The following is a 16852-nucleotide window of genomic DNA, read 5'->3' on the forward strand; positions in this document are numbered from 1 at the left end:
GCTTCTTGTGATGGGGAGTCATGCTGTCAATAAAATTCTTAAAGCACACTTACTTCTCGAGGCCTCTTTCAAATGGGTTCCTGTTTAGCGTTGAATTTGAATTTGAATTTAAAAACATTTCTATAGCGCACTTTTACCATGCGGTTTCTTGGCGCTGTTGGATTGTGAGGAAGCAGGCAGGAGCGGAGGGGGATTTAAGCATTGTAGGCTCGGGAAAAAAGAAAAGTTTTGAGACCCTTCCGGAACTCGATATAGGAAGATGACATGCGGAGTTCCGAAGGAAGGGAGTTCCAAAACGCAGGAGCAAGCACTACGAATTTCGTACCGCCAGTCTTTTTCTTGCTGAAGCGGGGATGGTTAACAGAGCCTGATGAGTGGACCTAAGCTCTCGTCCAGGTGTGTAGGGGGTGATGGCAGAACAAATAAATTCCGGGGCGGTGCCCATTTTGGCCTGAAAAGTGGTGCAGCCAAGCTTAAACAGGGCGCGCTCTTTCACCGGCAGCCAGTGCAAGGCCTGCAATAAGGGGGTGGCTCGATGGTATTTAGGCAGGCCATGAATCAGGCGGGCAGCCTGATTCTGCACTAGCTGCAAGCGGCGAATGGCGTAAGCTGGAGCGCCATTATAAATGATGTTCCCATAGTCGAGGCGCGAAAGCACCATGGCCATCACTATAATTTTTAGGGCGGGTAAAGAAAAAAAACGAGAAATCTTCCTGATGATTCGGAGGGAAAAGAAACAGGAGGAAACAACCGAATTGACCTGGGAGTGAACGGAAAGTGAGGGATCCAGGAAGATGCCAAGGGTCTTGACCTTGGGAACTGGGAGCGGGGCGAACACCAAGTGAGGGGGGCCAGTGAGAAGGGGACCAGGGACTGCAACCACCTCTGGTCAAGACTAACTCCGTCTTGTCCGGGTTGAGTTTGAGGTGGTTGCAGTTCATCCAATCCTGGATGAACAACATGACGGATTGGACATTTGAAGCGGAGGAAGAAGAGTGGGAGAGGTTAAAAATTAGCTGGAGGTCATCGGCGTAATTGAACACCGTGACCTCGAGCTGCTGTAACATAAAAATGAGGGGGTAAATGTATAGATTAAACAAAAGAGGGGAGAGGGAGGAGCCTTGGGGGACTCCACATGCAACCTTACGAGAGGCAGCGGTGAAACCAGCAAGATGGACTGCCTGAGCCCTATCACTCAGGAAGGACTTAAGCCAGGCGAGGGCCAGGCCCTCTATGCCCGCCGCCTTGACACGGGTGAGGAGGATGGAGTGGTCCACCGTGTCAAAAGCGGCGGATAGATCTAAAAGAATGAGGGCCTGGGGGAGATTGGTATCAATGCCCTCGCGTAGGCTGTCCATCACTGAGATCACTACCTTCTCCGTAGAGTGGAGGGGGCGAAAGCCCGCCTGCCGGGGGGAGAGGCAGTGGTTGGTTTCCACGTAGGTACTCAGGGTGCTGGTTACATGGGTCTCTAGAACCTTGGCCAAGTAGGGTAGAAGGGAGATGGGGCGATAATTGGAAGGGGATGAAGGGTCGGCACCAGGTTTTTTTAGGATGGGGATGACTTCCGCAAATTTATGGGCAGTGGGGACCACTCCGGATTTGAGTGAGTCATTTAAAAGTGTGAGGGGAGGGGTAGGACAGTGTAGGAAGACTTCTCGCAAAATGCGAGCAGGGGCAAAGTCTAGGGGGGAACCTGACTTTACCTTTTGGAGCAGGGGAGAGAGTGTAGCTATGGTCAAAGGGGGGAAGGAAGTGAATTTGGAAGTGATGGCGGGAGGGGAGGGATTGATGAAGGTAGGGGAAGGGGGGAGATATTAGCCTTGATCTTTGCGACCTTATCAACGAAGAAATCGTTGAGGGAGTCGCAGAGCGGTTGAGAAGGGGGGATCGAGGCCGTGGCTCTGTTGGATGAGGCCAGCTCATGTACTGTGGCAAAAATCTCTTTAGATTGAGATTCAGCTGCTAGTATCCTGTTTGAATAAAACAGGGTCTTGGCATCAAGTATGCTTTGTTTATATACTTTGAGCACAGAAAGGTAGATAGTTTTTTTGGCGGGGCAGTATTCTCTTCTCCATGCGCGCTCTGCTCTGCGTGCGGCTAATTTCTTCTCCTTAAGGTCAGGGGTAAACCAGCGATTGGCAGCATGGGCACGTTTCACCGTGATCCGTCTCAGGGGAGCAAAGTCGTCGCCTGCCCGGGTCAACCAGCCATCGATGGTAGTCAGCTGGTCCGGGGCGGCGAGACCTGAGAGGTCAGGGCAGGAGTTGGCCAGGGATAAGCAGAAAGATGGCATGTCTGCCTTACCCCATTTTCTAGCCCAGGTGTTCTTGGGGAGAGGAGGTTTAGGCGCAGGGGCAAACGCGAGAGAGAAGGAGATTGAAAAATGGTCCGACCAGGAGCAGGGGGAGATGACAGGGGGAGTAGTAGGGATATTTAGGGTCCAAACCTGGTCAAGCGAGTGGCCATGAACATGAGTGGGGCTGTGGACGAGGGGAAAAAAGTTAAGACTGGTCATGAGGCTGGTAAATTCTCTAGAAAGGGGGCTTTCGGCGGGATCGTTAGGCCAAAAATTAAAGTCACCCAACACCAACACTGAAGAGTTGTTAATGACCAGTGTGGCGAGGATGTCTTGAAGGCAGGAGACAAAGTTGGAAGTTGCGTGAGGGGGTCGATAAATGAGAACAGCAGTAAAGGGGGTCGAGAGAGAGCTAGCGCGAATTATTAGGCAGTCTACCTCAGGGATAGGAGGAGAGGGGAGTATTTGAAAGTGGGATTCAGTATGTGTTATCAAGGCTACTCCGCCGCCTCTCCTGCCCTCCGGGCGATCCGCTCGAATGATGGAGTATGAGGGAGGGAGTGCGGCTAAGACGTTGGGAAGGGAGTCTGCCTTGAGCCAGGTCTCTGTTAAGAACAAGAGATCCGGATTGTGGGTGTCAAGAAAGTCGTGTAGCTCATGCTGATGGCTAACGACGGATCTGGTGTTGAGGAGCGTGGCAATGGTATTATAGGACGGCGTATGGGGAACAGGCGAAAGGGAGTGAATAGGAGCAGCGGCACAAGGCCGAGGGAAACAGCTTTGAATAACGGTGGGTAGAGCAGCGGGGGGGCTCGTCAGGAGATTTAAGTGTAGTAATGAGTTAGACACAGTAGGACTAATGGTGCCAGGGATCCAGTGAGTAAGAAGCTCAGAGGAAGTGTATGACAGCGGGAGGGCATAAGGGGGTGCCCCCTGCCCCGGCCTGCCGCGGACGGGCGCAGACGGGCAGGACTCTGGCTTGACTCCGGCGAGCCTACGGCGCGCCCGCTGCGCTCGTCCGCTGCGCTGACACATGGGGGACATTTAAATAGAGGAGCAGCGTGGGGGGAGTGGCGTGGGTGGGGTCGGGCGAACCAGCCCGATCCAAGATGGCGGCCACCACCGCTAGGCGCCTGAGGTGGAATCAGCTGCCAGCCAGCCCCGCTGGGCCCCTGAAAAAGCAAGGTGAGGTTTAGGGGGTATCTGTTGAATTTCAGTACAGGTTAGACAACAAAATTAGGCAATTTAAAAGCAAGTGCGTGTCGCCGCTTTTAGTCAGCGTGACAGCGCGCTAAAAGAACTTAAAAGCTCAGTCGCAGCCCTCAGCTCCTGCAAGCAAGCCCACTGCCACCGGGCTGCTCGCAATCGCTGGGGAGACTGTGGATCACTCCTAAATAGAGGAGCAGCGTGGGGGGAGTGGCGTGGGTGGGGTCGGGCGAACCAGCCCGATCCAAGATGGCGGCCACCACCGCTAGGCGCCTGAGGTGGAATCAGCTGCCAGCCAGCCCCGCTGGGCCCCTGAAAAAGCAAGGTGAGGTTTAGGGGGTACCTGTTGAATTTCAGTACAGGTTAGACAACAAAATTAGGCAATTTAAAAGCAAGTGCGTGTCGCCGCTTTTAGTCAGCGTGACAGCGCGCTAAAAGAACTTAAAAGCTCAGTCGCAGCCCTCAGCTCCTGCAAGCAAGCCCACTGCCACCGGGCTGCTCGCAATCGCTGGGGAGACTGTGGATCACTCCTAAATAGAGGAGCAGCGTGGGGGGAGTGGCGTGGGTGGGGTCGGGCGAACCAGCCCGATCCAAGATGGCGGCCACCACCGCTAGGCGCCTGAGGTGGAATCAGCTGCCAGCCAGCCCCGCTGGGCCCCTGAAAAAGCAAGGTGAGGTTTAGGGGGTACCTGTTGAATTTCAGTACAGGTTAGACAACAAAATTAGGCAATTTAAAAGCAAGTGCGTGTCGCCGCTTTTAGTCAGCGTGACAGCGCGCTAAAAGAACTTAAAAGCTCAGTCGCAGCCCTCAGCTCCTGCAAGCAAGCCCACTGCCACCGGGCTGCTCGCAATCGCTGGGGAGACTGTGGATCACTCCTAAATAGAGGAGCAGCGTGGGGGGAGTGGCGTGGGTGGGGTCGGGCGAACCAGCCCGATCCAAGATGGCGGCCACCACCGCTAGGCGCCTGAGGTGGAATCAGCTGCCAGCCAGCCCCGCTGGGCCCCTGAAAAAGCAAGGTGAGGTTTAGGGGGTACCTGTTGAGTTTCAGTACAGGTTAGACAACAAAATTAGGCAATTTAAAAGCAAGTGCGTGTCGCCGCTTTTAGTCAGCGTGACAGCGCGCTAAAAGAACTTAAAAGCTCAGTCGCAGCCCTCAGCTCCTGCAAGCAAGCCCACTGCCACCGGGCTGCTCGCAATAATGGCTTCTGCGAGTGTCTCATTACCTTGCGTTGGATATATATATGTATATATATATATATTCACTGAAAAAACCATAGGTTTCACACCAGTTATAGTTAGCTGGAAATTTTACTGACATAAAACCATTTAAATTCCCACGTTATAGTTAGTTGGACTCACTATAACTTGTGCGCCTGCAATGCACTGCTGATGATGTCACATATTACATCACTCATGAAATGGTCAGTGACATCACTCATGACATCACTGATGACACCATCCAGTGAATGTGTGTCTTTCTGAAAAATACATATGTTTTATATATGTATTTGTAAAGGACGATGGAAGAATAAATGGTTAAATAAGTGTGTAAATTGATGTTTTTTTTAAAAGAATTTATTGGTTAACTGCCTTATTAAGTGTACCTTGGTGAATACGTATATTAGCGAGTAACTTTTAAATATTGTAATATATGTATCAGTGTTTCACTTTGTGTATCAGTGGCTGCATGGGCTGGTGACTAACTCACTGTTTGTATGTGTTTTGAAGACAGCATATGTGCAGGACTGTATGGGTGGATGAGTGTGTATTTGTGTGTGTTAGTGAGTGAATGCCTGCCTCACTAGTGTCTTTATCAGTAACTACATATGTTTTAATCTAGTATATGTGAGTATTGATATATATAAGTCAGTATATGTGAGAGTGAGAGATTGAAAGAGTTCCTGTTTAAATAAGTATGTGTTTCTATAAGTGATTGTTTAAGAGAGTAAGTATGTGTAATTTTCCTTAGAAGTAAGGTGGTAGTGTGTGTATATCTGTATATGCAAATAAATGGATGTTTATTAGTTTATTTGCATGTGTGAGTAACTTTTTGATGACTGTCGGTGTGTAACAGGATGTATAGGTGTATCACTACATATGATGAGTGAGTATATGTATGAGTGACTATATAGAACTTTTGGTGAATGAGTGGATGTGTATATAGATGGTGGAATTACTGATTTGTTTGTTGTAACTGGTATGGGTATCTCCATTTTTTTGAAAATGTTAGTTTCTATTTTTGAATATGTGTTTCAAGGGTTACATTACACTGAAAGGATATCTGTCACTTTCTCACAAGGATGGTGTCATCAGTGATGTCATGAGTGATGTCACTGACCATGTCATGAGTGATGTAATATGTGACGTCATCAGCAGTGCATTGCAGGCGCGCAAGTTATAGTGAGTCCAACTAACTATAACGTGGGAATTTCAATGGTTTTATGTCAGTAAAATCTCCAGCTAACTATAACTGGTGTGAAACCTATGGTTTTTTCAGTGAATTTAATAGGTTTTTTAAATGCTAATTCCTAACTATAACTGGTGTGAAACCTATGGTTTTTTCTGTGAATTTCATAGGTTTTTTAAATGCTAATTGCTAACTATAATTCTCAGTTTGTAAGTAAGACTGTTAGCGCACTAGTTGTTCTTTAGAACACTCTGGGGCATTCTGTCATTGGTCTATATTTGGGCTACATCTGGCTAATATTTGGCTACATTTGTTTTTTTAGTCTCTGGTGGCCATCTTTGGGCTACATTGGGCTATGTTGGGCTACATTTGGGCTACATTTGGGCTCTAACATATATAAATCCCAATGTAGCCCAATATATATTTATTCAAAGTTAACTTTCGTTAAAACCACTTGAGCATATATCTTGAGACATAGCAAAGGCACATTGGGCTACCAGTCCCTACAATTTAGCCTATTTTTTTTTAATATATATATTTTTTTTATTTTTTTTTGCCTCAGTGCGCTCTCGGTGCGCGCCCCGGGGAGCGCACCGGAAAGCGTAATTCTATGAAGCGCCCCGGGGCGCGCACCGGTTAGCGTCCCGTAAGTGCCATTATCGCGAACGAAAACATGATCGTGACGTATCGCGTAGCCGAGTCTGCGTGAAACGCACGACGTAAGCACACCGACGCGCTTACGCTACGCGACCCGGAGCGCGCCCCCGGGCGCGCCCCGGGGCGCGTAGCGTAAGCGCGTCGGGTCATGTGCCTTGAAAATAACACTTTACATTGGTTCATAACAGTTTTGGTTTCATAATGATGAAACCCCTGGTCATATGACCTAAAATTAACACTTTTCATTGGTTCAGGATATTTTTTTTTTCCAAATGATGAAAGCCCCCACCTTTTTTCCTTATTCTACCTTTTTGCTTTGAGAGAGGAAGACCTTTACTTTTATCTATAGAAAATGGCTACATTAGCTGCAGCTGCTGGATCTTCTGGACCACCACCACTCCCACCACCACCACCACAAGGACCTCCACAACTTCACAGTGGTGGAGATCCAGAACAGGAGGAGGATGAGGACGAAGAGGAGAGTAGATTCGTCCGAGATGACAACATAATCCACAAGCCAAAAGAGCACATCATATGGCAATTTTTTTCTATCCCAAGTGACAAAAAAAAAGTAAATGCACCTAAAGCAACCTGCCTAATCTGTCTTCAGGAGCTGTCAAGGGGGAATCCCAACAAGAAGTACTCCTTCGGCAACCACACAATGATTAGGCATATGCTTAGAAAGCATCCCAATAACTATTCTAGGGCAGAGGTCAGGGAACTGGCCAAAAACCCTGTACAATCTTCTGCCAGCACCTCCCAAACTACTGTTTCCACCCCATCAGGACCAGAAGTTAGGGAGACATGCTCCATCATTCAAACCAACTTTTCCAATTTTAAAATAGTTTGTAAATTTTGTGGTCAAACGATTTGCTATGGTGAGCATTGCATCACTCTTATTAATCGTGCTTGGGAAAACCACAAGTGCCAAAGGAAATATTAATTTGTTGCACTTTTTTTTTCTCCTGTTGAGCCCTTTTGAAATGCCTGTTTTTTGTTTCTCCCCTTAAAAAATACAAAAAAAAACAAAAAATGTTCAGAAAAACCAAAAGAAACAAAAAATGTTTAAAAACCCCCCCAAAAAATATAAAACAACAAAAAGAATAAAAAACAGTTCTTTTCAGAACTACCTCCCATTTATATGAAATGACTTAAATTTTAAAACTCTGCCATTCTCTTTTCTCCCTGGTGCGCTCCCCGGTGCGCTCCCCGGTGCGCGTACCGTGCGCTCCCCCCACGAAAATCGAAAAAAAAATATTATTTTTTTACCCCTCGGGGCCCTTTTATGGCCCCCACATCAAACCTAGGGGGTCAGGGGGGGTCTACCCTGCACCCTTATGGTCGATTCCCCCCTTTGTTTTTGCCACCTCTTGTGACTCGATTTTACCGAGAGACAAGATGGCGGCCGCTCCGGACTGTTTCGAATGTTTACAGACACCCGAGAGCCAATCAGCTTTCCGTGCGCAAGTCGCGTGGCGCGCCCGTTGCGCTCCCCGGTGCACGTACCGGGGCGCGGCTCTAGATATATATATTTTTTTTAACCTAAATTACTCAAAAAACACTGGAGCACATATCTTAAGACATAGCAAAGGCACATCGGACTACCAGTCCCTACAATTTTGCCAAGTTTGGTGGAAATCCATTCAGCCGTTCGGGCTAAAAGTGAAATCGACCGCCCTATGGAAATTAACATGGGGAAAACGCGTTTTGGGACCCCCCTTTTATCTCGGCCCCCGCTTGACGCATCCCCCCCAAACTTTTAGGGAAGGACCAGAACGCCGTGAGGCCATTTTGAGGAAATGTTCAGGCAGATTCGTCAACCTGCGCCAAAGTTATTCCAAATAGAATTTTGAGATTTAACATTGAAAAAAATCCTAACTATAACTACCTACTGGCGACCGCCAGTAGGATGTATATATATATATATATATATATATATATATATATATATATATATATATATATATATATATATATATATATATATAATCGCTCTCTCTACGTACTTTACTTTTGAAGATAGGCACTCACTGCAGTCATTTTTGGCTCATCCGCTTTTATTGCAGCAAAACATAACGCGTTTGAGCATCTGCCTTCATCAGATATTTTACTTGTGCGCCAAAATCCGGCATTTTTTATATACGTTTTAGTCAACAGCCATACTTTACAATCAAATTATTTACTCGGGCATAAAAAGTAAAAGTGGACTTAAAAGTCTCCGCCATATTGGAGTGGTTACGAGCTATACATACAGATAATAACACATTATTTAATATATTTACACAATTAATTTACAATTGTCATATATACATATATACACTGCATTTAGCAGATTCATGCCACAACTTTATTCTGCCCATTTGTAATTTACTTGTAGCCGTGTATCGGCTGTGGTGCCTCCAACTCTCGTTGTTAGCACATTCATCACTACCTTTAATTCCTAGCGATTATCTAATAGAGCCATATATCAGCACCCCTCCTTGCAGCCCAAGCCCTCCCAGGAGGAGATTCATATCGCCGTGAATCGGCAAGAATATCTCTTGGCGAACAATCTGCCATACATGTGTACGTTAAGTGGTTGTTGTTTTGTCCTTTTCCATAAAACCAGAGTTTTTTACATTTTTATTTATTTTTTCATCTTGACTGGAGTTATTTATTTATTTATTTATTTAGTGTATTTATTGAGCGCAAACCTGTCACCCGAAGGGCATCCTGGCGCTTTGATCAAGAACCATAGACTTTAGCAACTCAGGGCAATTTTGGAAATAGGTGGGTTTTTAGCGCTTTTCGAAAAGGAAGGTAGTCCTTGTGGCTTCTCAGAGAGAGTGGCAGGGAGTTCCAGAATTTGGCCGCTGCGACACTAAAGGAGCGGCCACCCATCCTCACTAGGTGAAACCTCGGAACCACAAGAAGATGCGCGGAGGAGGAGCGGAGGGGACGCGATGCAGAGTACCATGCAAACATTTTTTGCAGAGGGATAGGGCCCTGTTGGTGAACAGCTTTAAACACAAGGCAAGCAGCTTTGTATTGTACCCGCAGATGAACCGGGAGCCAATGGAGGTCTCTTAAGGCAAGAGTGGAGGAACTGGACCTAGGGCGGGAGAGAGCCAGCTTGGCGGCCATGTTCTGCACCCGCTGTAGCTTACCGGTTAGATTTTTTGGGGCCTCCAAAAGAAGCCCATTACAGTAGTCGAGGCGACTTAATATAGTTCCACGAACTACTTCCGGCCTTGCTTGGGCGGGGAGAAGGGGCAGAACCTTGCGCAACATGCGCAGCAGCATCATACATGTAGAGGTGGTTTTATTAACATGTATGTCAAGCTGTAGGTTAGAGCCAAAAAACACCCCTAAATTACGGACTGATTCCGCCGCCGGTACTGGCTCAAGAAAGGTACTGGGCCAAAAGTTGTCTGGGAGTGCCCGTGGAACACTGTCCGTGGAGCAATGGAGTACCTCCATCTTGGAGCTATTAAATTGCAGGGAATTAGCTCGTAGCCAGTCTGCTGTGGCTGCCATGCAACGATGGAAAGTGTCCAGCGAGACCGCATTGTGCCCCTCCAGTGAAAAGACCAACTGGGTGTCGTCGGCATAATTAAATGCCGAGACGCCAAAAGATTTTATTAGCTGGACTAAGGGACGGAGGTACAAGTTAAAAAGTATAGGGCTGATGGCCGAGCCCTGTGGGACCCCCTGTCCTACCCTCCTTGGCTCAGAGGTAAATGGTGGAAGTGAAACCAACTGTTGCCTGCCCTCAAGATAGGATGTCAGCCAGTCTCTTGCCCCCTCAGTGACCACGCACTCCTCCAGTCTCCTGACAAGGGTCCGATGGCAGACCGTGTCGAACGCGGCCGACATGTCGAGCAGCACTAAAAAGGCTGCCCGACCACTGTTGACGCGCGAACGAAGATTGTCCAGCACGGTCACCAGCGCGGACTCCGTCCCGTGACCGGGGCGGAAGCCAAACTGGTCCTCATCGAGCCAGCCGATGTTTTCCAGGAAACCTGAGAGAGAGCGAGTCACCCACTTTTCCAGGATCTTGATAGGAAAAGGGAGCAAGGATATAGGCCTGTAATTAGAGAGACAGGCAGGGTCCAAGGTGGGCTTTTTAAGCAGAGGGGACACTACTTCTAATTTCCAGCATTTTGGCACCGATGCCGATTCCAAGGATTGGAGACAGATCGAAAACAAAGGCCGGAAAAGGTCTGCATGGAAAGCCTTCCAGAATTTAAGGGGCAGTGGATCAGGCGGGGACCCCGGGGACACCAGATGTGCCACCTTACAAAATTCCTCAAAGGAGGGGGCAGGAAAAAACCTTAGTTGGGGTCGACTGGGGGGGGTAACCGGAGCTCCCAAACTAAGGTCAGGGGCGTCGAGCTGGGGTCGACTGGAAGGGCTGCCCGGAGCTCCCAGACACAGGTCATCACCACCCGTCTGGGGTCGACTGGGCAGGCCCACCGGAGCTCCCACGCCCAGGGGTCCCAGGATGCAAACAGAGCCAGTCGGCTGGGGTCGGCTGGGTGAGCTACCCGGAGCTCCCAGATTCAAGCCGGAGGCATCATTCCGGGGTCGACTGGGCAGGTCAGCCAGGGCTGCCGATTCCGACCCTCTTGGGGAAAGGGCACACGCCCGGGGTCGACTGGATGGCACGATCGGAGCTCCCAGACCAGTGCTAGAACGAATTGGCTGGGGTCGACTGAGCGAGCCAACCGGAGCTCCCGAGCCGCAGGTAGTGGGTGAGGGGTGCATAAGGCCCTTCAGGATCTTAGCAGTCTTCTCCTCAAAGGCCATAGCCAGTGAGTCACAGAGTGCCTGCGATGCGCGAACCGTATTGGCCACACAGACAGGATGGGACAAGTCCCTAACAATTTTGAACAGGGCTTGGGATTTATTAGACGCCTGCGTCAAGGAAGCTTCGAAGAAGGTCGTTTTGGCCCTCTTGATCTGGGCCTTGTAGTCGCGCAAAGCGAGCCTATACAAGTTTTTTGCCGAGGCGGAGTACTGCTTCCTCCACACTCTCTCGGCGCGTTTACAATTCTACTTCAATTGTCGAAGCTCTTCCGTGTACCACGGAAAAGCCCTGTTCACTCTCCCTCTGGATTTACGGAGGGGCACAACCTTGTCAAGCGTGTCAGTAATCGACCGGCAAAACGAGGAATAACTTTCCTCCACCGAGTTACTCAGGCGGAAGTTAGCATGTATTAGGGAGGGCCTAGGAGATGAGCTGAGCAGTTGGGACCAAGATCGGCCCCATTTTGCGAGTCCTACCCCAGTGCCGTCAGAGGAGTAGTCCCCGAGGCATAGAGAAAACGCCACAAGCGCGTGATCGGTCCAGCATTGGTCTAAGATATCATTGATCACTGCCGATTCGCCGTCAGCGAAGATCAAATCCAAAACGTGACCGCCCCTGTGTGTCGCCGAGCAGACCAGTTGCTGTAGTTGGATATCAGCAAGAGTCTGGCAGAGAGACGAGAATGCTCCGTCTGCAGGACCCCCCTGCCATAGGTTGAAGTCGCCCAGGACTAGCAACTTGGAGTGGGTGTTGGATAAATCATAGACAAGATCGAGGAACTCAGGTAGACCGGGAGCCGATCCAGGTGGCCGATAACACAGCACACCCGAGATCAGTGCTTTCTCCGAGTCTTTGATGGAAAACCCCATCAATTCAAAACCAGATACCTCGTTGATTTTTAACTGGGAGAGACCCAGCCCTTCACGGTAAATAATGCCAATCCCTCCACCCCGATTCTTTGGTCGAGGGGTGTGGATAATTTTAAAACCTGGGGGGCAAGCCAGACCCAGTTCAACTGAACAATCCTCACGAGTCCACGTTTCAGTTAAAAACAGTAAGTCCAACCCAGAGGAGTCGATCAAAAAGGCGATCTCAGTGTGGTGCTTACAAAGCGACCGAACATTGAGCAGCCCACAAGACAAGGAGTGTGATGGAGAAGACACGGAAGCTCTCTGTGTCACGGGAGCCTGAGACGGTCTGAGTTCCAACAAATCCGTCCGAGAGTAGATCAGTCGAGGGGAGGGTGGATGGCCAGAGGTAGCGGCCCTGTGCGTGTCCGGTGCGCAAACGGGTGCAAACGGGCTTCCCTCTGGCGCACCTCCGGCGCGCCTACGACGCGCCCGCTGCGCGTAACCGCTGCACGCACGGTCCACCATCTTTAAAGGATATTCAACCGAGCGGAAGTCCGCCTCCAGCGTCCCTTGCCTTCAGCAAGATGGCGCCCGGAGTGCTCCTCGCCTTCGCCCCAACCCAAGATGGCGGTCGGACCCGCTAAACTGACTGTATCCCGCCAAGTGCGGGTGAAAATACCATTAAGATGCGGGTGAGCCTGATCTCAATTCCCCGGCCTACGGAACCGGCTCTAAGCGGTAAGAAATAGCAGCGCTATTATTTAAGCCCTTAGCAGCTCTGTAGCAAGTACACGCGGCGCAAAAGAAATTTTAAAATGCAACAAAGTTAAAAGCCACAGCAGTTACAAGCGCGCTGGTGCAGGATCTAACCTGTGCAGCAGTCTGGCAGCTCTTAAAAGCTTACCAAAATGCGGAAGTCCGCCTCCAGCGTCCCTTGCCTTCAGCATGATGGCGCCCGGAGTGCTCCTCGCCTTCGCCCCAACCCAAATGGCGGTCGGACCCGCTAAACTGACTGTATCCCGCCAAGTTTGAACTATACTGCTCTATTTTCCTATGTGTATTGCCAATTCTTCCCCACTATTCATCCCTTTAGGGTTTTTTGTATCCAGATCAATGATGAATCGCGACTCTAGCCTCCTCAGTTTCTTTATTCTGTCCCCTCCTCGTACATTTGGGGGCACCTGATCCAAACCGAAGAATCGCAATAGATCCCTATTGCCTTGATGATGTTCCGCGAAATGCCTAGCCACAGGGTAACTGGCATCATTTTTGGCAATTGCTCTCGTATGCTCTAAAATTCGAATTTTCAATGGGTGGATCGTGCTCCCAATGTACTTTTGCCCACATGGGTATACCAGACAGTATACTACATGGGAGGAATTGCATTTCAAAAACTTATTGATGAACCTCAATGTTTTGCGTCCTGGTACTTCATATGCAAGTTTTCTCCTCCTCCCCACACAAGCCTTGCATTTACCACAGGGGTAAAACCCCCTCATCTCTTTGAGTGTTCCCCCTGTCTTCAAAACGGGTTCCAAAGTGCTATGCCCTAGAGTATCTCTCAAAGACCTGGCTTTTTTAAAGGTAATTAGTGGCTGTATGGGTATATCCTGTCCTATCACACTGTCCGTTTTTAAATTATGCCAATTCTTTCTAAGAATCTTCCTGAGACAATTGGCATTGTAAGAGAACGGTGTGATTAATCGAAATTTCGTTTTGTCATCTTGTGTCACTTTTTTTGTCTTAGGTTTAAGCAATTATTTTCTAGGGATATTATTGACTCTAGACATAGTGCTATCCAAAAAGCTTGCGTCATAGCCTCTTTTCTGGAACCTGAGCTGACATTCTTCTGTTGTTCTTTCAAAGTCACTCTGTTTAGTACTGTTCCTCTTGATGCGTAAAAATTCCCCATAGGGGGATACTTTTTATCAGCCGTGGAGGATGACTGCTACTTGCGTGCAGAATTGAATTGCCCGCCGTGGGCTTACGGTAAAGGGACATGTGTGGTTTTCCCTCACTAACATTAATTTGCAGATCTAAAAAGTTTACTGTTTCTCCACTGATTTCTCCAGTGAGTCTTAGATTGATTGTGTTCTCATTTAGATAGATGATAAACTCTTTGGCCGATTCCTCTGACCCATTCCAAATTATGCATAAATCATCTATATAGCGATACCAGGCTATAACCTTGGACATCCAGATCTTTCCTTCTGGCGAATCGGACACCTGCTTCTCCCACCAGCCCACTAATAAATTTGCGTAGCTGGGGGCAAAGCAGGTGCCCATCGCTGTCCCAGATGTTTGCCAGAAGTATTCCTTCCCAAATAAGAAAACACGGGAGTGCCAAATTGCTGCTTGTAAAAGAGAGCCGGGTCTGACGTGATAAAGACTCCCAGATACTTAAATCTGTCTACTGCGACCACTAACTCGCAGTCTCTAGGGAGACGGGGAGTCTGTCCATGAAACACAAATAGCACAGATTTACCCCAGTTAATTGCGCATCCCGAGTACTTCCCAAAGTTTGTAAAAATGTTGAGAACAGTGTGTATAGACTGCAACAAAGGGATGACAGGATATCCTCAACAGAGGAAATATTTTAAAACTAGTTAAGGAAATCCCAGAATTAAACGGAATAGTCTCTCAAGACATCGAAGCAGTAGAGTTCCAACAAAATAAAGCCAAGCCAGACATTGAAAACTCGGTTATTACCTGGACATCAAAGGAGCTTGCAGTTAAAATCTTTGCCCACAAAGCAACATTCGAGAGCTGGGGAATAATTTTGCAGCAACACAAGCGCCCAAGATATCCCTATCCCCTTTACAATAGCTCAGTCCATCAAAAGGAGGAAGAACCGCAAAGCCCCTAGGTAAAAAAGTGCCTACATGCAGCACCTGCCACATCCCAGGGCAAAATAACAGGAACCAAAATCAACTCCAAAAACAAGATTTTCAAAAGCTGGCCCCACTGTAGTAATCAGGACTGGTCATGGATCCCATCAATGCTAAGCGAAAATAGTTCCTAGAAAAGTCACAAACGCCACAGTTAGAGAACAAACACAAGTCCCGCACACAGAAGAAATAAACCCGGTAACGATCAAAATATGCCTATGGAATGTGCACAGGTTTAGTAGTATGGAGCAGGACCACGAAACTCAATCTTTTTTTGGTGAACAAAATATAATACTCCTACAAGAGACCAGGAACTCGACCCACCTAGAAATTCCAGGCTTCACGGACTATCACATACCCGCAGAGAGGCTGTCAAAACATGGGCACCCACGAGGCTGCCTAACAACCTTTGTTTCACAAAAATTTAACTGGGACCAAGAGGAACTGGATGTCGGGCTAAACTGGGTTCAAGCCACAAAAATTACAATAACGCCTCAGTACCAACTTCTACTGTTAAATATTTACATACATCCAGACCGAAAAGTAAAAAATGAAAAAATTAGAACACTAATCAAACTCATTAAAACCCTACAAAAAACCAATTAACCAAGCTCGATGATAATATCGGGCGACTTCAACTGCAACCTACTCAGCTCCGACAAGGGCAGACCCAACAGGGAAAAAAGAGTAGCACACGGGTCCAAACAAGTTCCATGGAGCAATACAAAATCAATGGGCCTAACAATCCTAAACAGCAAAAAAAACGGCCACTCTTTGCGGGCACCCACCTACATGAGCGGAAAGGTTAAATCCACTGTAGACTTAACAATCGTAAGTGCTAGTATAATAGATTCTATAGTGGAATACTCAATAGTACAGCGTTTGGGAAGTGATCACTTTCCCCAAACTATACGGATGATCCTCGCAGTTCCAAGAGCTGAAAAACTATGCTCGCTACAGCACCAACCAGAAAAATTGAACTTCCGGAAAATAAAGTGGAGGGGAGGGGAAACAAAGAACATCCAGACCACAGCCAGTAACTTTATGACAAAACTCGGGAGCCTTGAAAATGGAGATCCCGTAAACAACTGGGACCTAAAGGAAAAGCACTAGGTCCTGTCAGGGGTGAAAAGAGACGGAAAAGGAAAGTCAGCACCATGGTTTAACTCAGAACTAAAGCTTGAAAGGAGAAAACTAGTCAGGGCACTAAAAACCCAACAAAGATTGGCTGCACAGGGACACAACTTAAACAATAAAGACATTGGAAGCATGAGAAAAAAATACTGGAAAAAGCTATGGATGGCGAAGGCACAATATAAAGAATCGATCTGGGAAAAACTACTGTTTACAAGCAAAAAATCAATCTCCCGAGACTTTTGGGCCATCATTAATGAATTAAACTCAGGCGCAGTACTGCAACAGGACCCCGGAATCAGTGACAAGGTTTGGGGGGATTATGTGAAGAACCTCTATTTAAAAAAGGAACTACATAGAAACTAAATTTAATCGAGGTCCATCAACTAACACCGAACATGACAATCTAAAAGTCACATGTGCTAGTGATAGAATGAACGACAACGCTAACCCTGAAAAAAACACTCTTTACCAAGACGTTCTGACTACCCGCGCCCAATTAAAAATGCTAATTCAAAAACTAAAAGCAGAGGGGGCTCCTGGACCAAATGGTCTTCCAACTGCAGTATTTAAAAGCAATGAAAACTTTTGGGCCGAACACTTAAGTGTTATTCAACCAC

This window comes from Lissotriton vulgaris, chromosome 8 (genome assembly GCF_964263255.1).
Source record: "Lissotriton vulgaris chromosome 8, aLisVul1.2, whole genome shotgun sequence".
NCBI classification, from domain to species: domain Eukaryota; kingdom Metazoa; phylum Chordata; class Amphibia; order Caudata; family Salamandridae; genus Lissotriton; species Lissotriton vulgaris.